General features: G+C 37.6%; 1 long non-coding RNA gene across 1 annotated transcript in view; it reads right to left on the minus strand.

Moving 5' to 3' along the window:
- Positions 1-3,138: 3,138 nt before the first annotated feature.
- LOC125263132 overlaps positions 3,139-8,140 on the minus strand; it is a 53,060-nt gene continuing 48,058 nt past the window's right edge. The window contains exons 6-7 of the long non-coding RNA XR_007183696.1: positions 4,248-4,287; positions 3,139-3,264 (exon numbers count right to left, since the gene is read on the minus strand). This is a non-coding gene — a long non-coding RNA (uncharacterized LOC125263132). The remainder of the gene's footprint in view (positions 3,265-4,247; positions 4,288-8,140) is intronic.

An 8,140-nucleotide genomic window follows, 5' to 3' on the forward strand; every position in this document is an offset into this window, starting at 1 on the left:
ATGTCCCTTCCGAAACCCTGCAGTGTGCAACCGACTGTCGGTTTTCTCAGCAGCATGAACACTTTATTCAATGAATTACGTATAGCAGCGAGAGCATGCAAATAAATACCGCTCTACTCATCTCAGCCCGTAGCGATCTCAGGAGTGGCGCTTCATCAATGAGCTGTCCACACTGCACAATGAATCTCCTATTTACACTCCTGTTGTTAAAGCAAATACTCCAGCGTTTTGAGAAGTGAGTGGATTCCTACTGATATTAAACACCTCTGGTGGCCACCGCTCAGGATGAACAAACATGTTGTGATCTGCCACCGCTGCAAAACGCACCGCAAACAAAACACCTGACGTTATCCAGAGCTCAAACAGATATAGTTTGTCAAAATGATATATAATATCAACTGGGGTGCTCTTGCTTTCATTTGAGAATACCTGGAAAACTTACGTGACAGCAGTGAATGATCTACTCACCTTAAGCCTACTAATATGCTGACAATAAAGTATCCTGCATTAGCATAATTGCTGTTCGTCCTGTAATTTCATTAGGGCCCGAGCACCGATGGTTTGAGGACCCTATTGTAATTGCTCGGTCAATTATTCTTCTTCTCCGAAATTAATCACATTTTTGAGGGCCTAAACGTGCTCGAAAACTCATGATACTTTGCACACGCGTCAGAAGTGGGGAAAATTTACGTCCAATATGGGTTTCAGAATTAGGTGTGCCAAAATGGCTCGATAACGCCACCTAAAAAATTTCAATTAAAGGATTAGTTCACTTTTAAATAAACTTTTGCTGATAATTTACTCACCCCCATGTCATCCAAGATGTCCATGTCTTTCTTTCTTCAGTCGAAAAGAAATGAAAGTTTTTGATGAAAACATTCCAGGATTTTTCTCCATATAATGGACTTCAATGGGCACCAAACGGTTCAAGGTCCAAATGACAGTTTCAGTGCAGCTTTAAAGGGCTTTAAACGATACCAGACGATGAATAAGGGTCTTATCTAGCGAAACGATCGGTCATTTAAAAAATAATAAAAAAGTTTACGTTTTATAAGCACAAATGCTCGCCTTGCTCTGTTCTGCGATGCACGTTCGTGACGTCACGTAATACGCAATTACGTTGAAAAGGTCACGCTTGACGTAGGCGGAAGTACTGAGTTGGTGTTTACAAGTTGAACGTGCAAATACTAAGTCAAATGCTGTTTACAAAAAAAGGTAAAACAACAATGTCGGACAATTTTGAACTTTGAGGAGAAGATGAGTTTTTCGCCTGCCCTACCTTTTTGAACCGGTATACACAGAGGAAGAAATTAGGCAGATGGAAGAGACTGCTGCGGCGACACACACCTCTCAAGCATCGGGCAGACGAAGATCTAACGAGACGTGGTGGTGCACATGTGGCAAATGCCAACCATTGCCAACTGAGGAAGAATCTCAATGCTGCCACGACTGGACCATTTCAATCCGCCATTAGAATCAGTCGGTGAGTCGCTGTTTCCATCTCACTGCATTACCGGACAAAATGGATTTCCACCATTACTGAGCAACAGCGTTTTAAGGGGGTCGAACACCGGACGTGAAGCTCAGCACTGCGCCGTGCCACGTCTTTAAAATTCGAACGCATTGTTTTCTATGAGTGTACACACCAGCGGCGACATTCTGCGCCTGTCCGCGGCACCCAGCTACGACTCAGAAGTCTAAAAAACGAAGTCTAAAAATGTATAATAAGCATAGCCTTTTCTTTCCTTTTGCTTTGTTGTGCCATTTTTCCATGTACACTAACCTCAGTGTGAAATTATTAAAGCATAGACATATGTAACGTTTCCCTGCACAGCACAGAGCTTCGCGTCCGCTGTGTGACCCCCTTTAGAGGTGTTTTTGTTCTGATGGAGAAGGGTTATGACAGTCTGATGGCACTGACAACACAGGATGGAAGAACCATTAGTTGTTTTACCTTTTTTTGTAAACGGCGTATGACTTAGTATTTGCACGTTCAACTTGTAAACACTGACTCGGTACTTCCGCCTACGTCAAGCGTGACCTTTTCAACATAATTGCGTATTACGTGACGTCACGAACGCGCATCGCAGAACAGAGCAAGGCGAGAATTTGTGCTTATAAAACTTAAACTTTTTTTTTTTTTTTTAAACGACCGATCGTTTTGCTAGATAAGACCCTTATTCCTCGTCTGGTATCGTTTAAAGCCCTTTGAAGCTGCACTGAAACTGTCATTTGGACCTTGAACTGTTTGGTGCCCATTGAAGTCCATTATATGGAGAAAAATCCTGGAATGTTTATCAAAAACCTTAATTTCTTTTCGACTGAAGAAAGAAAGACATGAACATCTTTGATGATATGGGGGTGAGTGAATTATCAGGAAAATTTTATTTAAAAGTGAACTAATCCTTTAAGCCCCCTTCGCGCTACGTTTCACGTACAGGTATGAAATTCGGTAGACACATGTAACAGCCCAATATCTACAAAAAATTCTGAAAACCCAACAGGAAGTGAGATATTTTGAGTTTTTTGCATTTTTTTGCCATTTCCAGACGTTGTACTAACTCCTCCTAGAGCTTTAATCAGATCAACATCATATTTGGTCTGTCTAATCTTAAGGCCTTTGCGACGTTAAATTGCAAAGATCTAGAGTTTTCCCTGAAGTGTGTGTCCATGGCTGTCTGACAAAGTTTGATGTTTTGCCATGAAACAGGAAGTTGTTGTAACTCGTGTATTCAGTGTCTGATCTGCCCCAAACTTCACATGTGTGATAAGAGTCCTGGCCTAAAGACATCTACTTGACAATATTCAGTTAGTCATAGTGCCACCTGCTGGCAACAGAAAATGGCATGCTTTACACTGTAATTCACTCCCAGGAACACATTTCCATATGCCACAAAGTACCAAACATATTAGAAACATGTTAAATCATGCAATACTTGGCTAAGTGCTAATGTATGCAAATAACGCCATGAAACAGGAAGTTGTTGTAACTCAGGCATACAATGTCCGATCTGCTCCAAACTTCACATTCGATAATAGTCCTGGCCTAAAGACATCTACATGGCAATATTCAGTTACAGTCAAAGTGCCACCTGTTGGCAGCAGGAAGTGGGGCACTTTGAAATGACTTTACCATTACTCGCTTACATGCATGTCACCTACTGTTCACTGTTTTCCTAAGGCCAACGGGTGGCGGTAAGCCCGGGTGCGAGGGCCCTTTCATCACTGCTTGCCACTTTAATTGTCTGCTTGCTGCTGCTGCTGCTGCATAAACAATATTGCACAATATTGCTAATATGCTTAATAATTCACTCTAAACATTAAAACAGGACTGACACATGATTTTTAACCTTGTGTATGGTTACTTCATAAGGAACTGACAAAGCAGACCACGTAAAAAAAATGCTGAGTAGCAAGCTCATTGGCTGCTGATGCCACGGCAAACAATCAGCTGCGCTATGTACATAACTATGTGATCGCTCACAAATTAATTTAAGGACCTTATTAGTCTGCGCCATCTGGAGTTTCATGACAGAACTTTGTATAAAGCCCATATTCAACCTTTGCTTGGGTTGAATATATTTCATTTCTTGTGTGTGTGTTTGGGACGTTGCAGTGATGGAAACAGTGACAATTTAAGTTTGAAAGGAGTAAAGCGTGTGTTTAGGGTATTAAGGAAATGCAATTTTGCCAAAGAAGAACTTTTACTTTAAATAAATGTTCATTTAAAAGCAGCTTACTTCAGTGTAAAATGTTACCATATCATGCATAGCACTGAGAATTAGAATAATTGTAATGTGATGATTATAATGAGGGTCAGGTGCGGACATCTAAATCAGAGCGGACTCGGGTGATGTTAATGCTGATCCACGCATCTCTAGCAGCTGCACATTGTCATGTTGTAAATAAGACAACATCTGTATTGCAAACCCCTCCATGTGGCGGCCGTTGTTGTTTTTGGCGTATACCTACCAATGCAGCGTCATTGCCATAGAAACTCTAGTCATAACAGTAGTGCAATTATACGTTTTGTTGAACATGGGATTTTTATTGGACACTTTTGCTCACAGAACAATTAATCATCATGGCTGATGGCAAATAACTTTTTTTATCTGTAAAGTCCAAGACGACTGACGTATTAGCCTGCATAACAACATGACTGAGCGCACATTTGAGTTCCACTAAAAGAATGTGTGTAGATGTGTGTAAATGTATATTTATTCTGAAGATGTGTTGGAAACACTTACAGTACGATTGTATGGAAGGACAGCATACATCAGCAATGTTCTGTTAACGGGAGGAGCAAAGAAAAATAAATCAGAAAATAAGATCCAATTATCAACATTAGTTATAACATTAGCTATCATGAATCAGCAGTCAGAAAAATATACATTTATATATTTATAATCTTAATATATACAGAACTGTTGATTGCATGTTCATGTTAATTCACAGTGCACTAACTCATGTTAACAGATGTGAAAAAATGTGTTCATTTTGAAATTAATAAAGAATAATTCATGCTGTAACAGTATTGTTCAATGTTAGTTCAGATTAAATAATGTTAGCCGATCTGAAAAATAGAATGTTACTGAAAAAAGACATTTCCCACAAAATAAATGTAAATGGTTAGATTATTATTTGCGAAATGAGAGAACTCCATTTCACAATAAACAGGTTATTACCAAATATATATTCTAACAGCACTCAAATGTATTATAATGCTCCAGTTTGCATCCCAAAAATATCACATGATAAATGCCTAGTCTAAGTGTAAAACTCAAGTTTAATCTAAATACTATCAGAAATTCAGAATGACTAATAGATGACCCCATCTGTCCTCAAAGACAAGTAATTAATCCCAAAAATACTACAGATACATTCTCATCACATGTATTAGAAACTCCGTAAACAAACTGTAGAATCAATTTTGGCTAGACTGAACCACATTACTTATAAGTTGAAAGATTTAACTCTTGCTTGTGAATTTGTCCTAAGGAGAGCAAGAAAGCATCCAAAGAGCCAAAGAATGTCTGTATTATCTATTACGAATGCAAATTATACAGTTTTTTTAAAGACATGTTACCTGGCCAGTTCAGCTGTGTCCCACTACTGTATGTCAACAACAGGAAAGCCAAACAATGAATCAATGCAAGAACATGAAGCTGCTGAATAAAAGTACCTGAATAAATAAAAATAGACACTAATGTAAAGTCTTCCATTATACTGACCAAACTAAGGAATGACCAATAATTAAAGATTAAATTAATCAATAGCTTCTTACAATATTGGTATAGAGTGTCCAGGACGGAGTTGATTAAAGCAAATGGCCATCTGATATCAAACCTTTCAACTTGACACCACAATAACACTTGTGGCCTTTGAGACAAATGGCAAAGCCCTGATGGCATAGCTGACCGACCAGCTATATTTGTGTAAAGTCCTAATATGACCACCCTTGGGGAAAGATGCCTTTTTTACTGAGCACATGTCCCCTTCTCATTTAGGTGTCGACGCCTTGGAATTTATTCCACAGCCTCCTGCCATCTTTTCAAAGGAACTAGGAAAGCATGTTGGACACATTGCATTGTCCTTGCAAGGCAAAGCAAAAGAACATGAGCAGAATCCAAGATCAGACACACCCAACGCCACACCATCCTGAAGAGCTCTGTAGAAATCAGGGCCGCTTTCATGCATTTGTGCTTCGTTACAGCTCAGAACCATCACACAAGACTTGCTGATCATGGATTTAGTCATCCAATCATCATCAATTTACTTCCATTTTGCAAAATGGGATTTACCATTAACTGAATATACCACACACTGATCCTACTCTCGCTTAGAACAAAACTGACCAATATTTAAATCTCTTAATTGCCTTGAATGCTTAATTGCCCTCCACCTTATGAATAAGCTATTTCTATTATCCAACTGATTAGAATGTCTTAAAGAGACAGCTTTATAAATTTGAAAGTAATGTTTTATTTCGATGGTCCACTAGACATCCTACTAATTATATGTAACTTTGCTACTATTGTCAACTACTAGTCAGAGTATTAGTAGACTGTCTGCTTAATACCTGCTAACACTTTATTCTGATGCTCCCAACAGACATTCTACTGACTATAAGTTACTTTGCAAGTACAACCCTAAAACCTAATCCTAACCATCTACTAATGCTCTAACGAGTTAGTTCACATGTAGTTGAAAAGTTACTTATAGTTAGTGGACCATCAAAATAAAGTGTAACCAATTTGACTTAAAAAAAAAATATATTAAGAGCTGTGGTTGACCATGTGTTTTTTTTCTGTTATTAATTTGGAATATGAAATGGAAAAAAAAAACAAGTTAAAGTTATGAATGATGATATTGACTAGTCTCATACCTTTTCATAGGTTTATCAACACAGCGTTATTCTGCCAGATCTCGTCTGGCCTTCAGAATAAGTGTCACTATATGCAAGTTCACAGAATGACAACTGTTGTGCCCAAATTTGCTGTTTTGTCACATGAAAAGCCTGCCAGGCTTCTTGGAACAGTATCCCAGTGACATTTGAGAGCTTCTCCACAGCTAAAATGGGCTCTACTGTAATGCCAAGGCACTTGAAGAAGATTATGCTCTACATAAGACCTAAACAATGTCTGAACTCCAGTAACTGATACCTTCACATAACAACCCTTTCTCAAGGTTAAGGCACTTAATCACAAGTGACACCTATAAATATATCAAGTGTAATTTTTAATCATAATATTGGTGGCTTATTTTCAAATATTTGTTTAATTCATCTAGTGTCAATTCACCTCATCTTACCGAAGGGTTCACTGCCATTATCTGAACCCATTAGCTGTTCTTCTAACACAATATTTCCTTTAAACAAAAATAAAACTAATGAAGACTGGACAGTTAATTACATCAAAGTGATAATATTTGGGTTAGGGTTAGGGTTATTTGGCCGGTGTCATGATATTGATGAATATGACAATCATTTACAAAAATTCCTCTTGAAACTGAGCTAAAAATACTTGACCAAATACGGTGAGTTCGTTTTGCTGAGTGAACAGTATACTGTCTATATAAGAAGCTGCTTCAGGCTCCTTTAAGGACTGACTGGAACTCAAAGGTGGGTGAGTTGTTCATCATGCTCTCCTTCTACTATTAACCTAATATCACATACTTGTGTTTTGTGATTTAGAGATTAAATGTGTAACCCGATACATGGTAATCAGTTAGCACATTTAAGAGATTCAGGGTTTCTGCAGGTTTCATCAAATCTAATTTAATGCTTTTTAATGCCAATTTTGACATTTTTAATGCCATTATATATATATATATATATATTCGTTAAAAGTTGATAGATGATGTCATATGGCAATTAGAATATTGTGTCATTAAGTTGCATTCGCATTCTGCCAAGTGTTAGCCCTTTAGATTTGTTTGCTTCTCTGCTGCTACTCTTTGTGCTCACATAATGTATTTTAATGCAGCCAAAATCCCAATAAAACTAATTCATTTTTTTGTTGTTGTTGTCAGACAATATGAAATAGTAACTGAAACACGGCCCATTAAGACTACATACAGGGCTCGACATTAAGCCTTGTCGTGTGCTTGTCCTATGGAGAAGTAAATTGGTAATTTAGTTGGCTGAGTAAAAAAGCCCGGAAAAAAAAAAAAAACAGTATTTGTGGTGTAAATTTATTCTGAAGCAATATTCTTTAATTTAGAATATTTTTTATTTATTATTTTTTTTTTTTAAATTTTTTTTTACAGCTTTGACATATATAAATCTGCATATTTGATTTTTTCCCCTTTAACCTTTATAAGGGGCGGGGGCGGTAAAGAAAACACGGTTGAGTGTTGCTGTGAGATGCGCTATGGTTCTTCTGTGATGTTTATTTTGAACTATTTTTTCGCTTCTGAAAAATCAGTCAATGTTCCTTCTAAAATGTAAGTGACTTAATATTAACTACTTGTTTATTTAACTGTTGTATGAAATCAGTGTCACGTTTACAATCGTGATGTATTCAGGAAGACAGCACTCTTGGTCGTGTGATGTTGCTTAACTGTATCATGTCATAAATTTAAAAATATAAAAACTCCACATTTTCCGCAGTATTTAACTGAGTTTCTTGTGTGTGCTGCA

Source organism: Megalobrama amblycephala, linkage group LG2, assembly GCF_018812025.1.
Source record: "Megalobrama amblycephala isolate DHTTF-2021 linkage group LG2, ASM1881202v1, whole genome shotgun sequence".
Classification (NCBI taxonomy): domain Eukaryota; kingdom Metazoa; phylum Chordata; class Actinopteri; order Cypriniformes; family Xenocyprididae; genus Megalobrama; species Megalobrama amblycephala.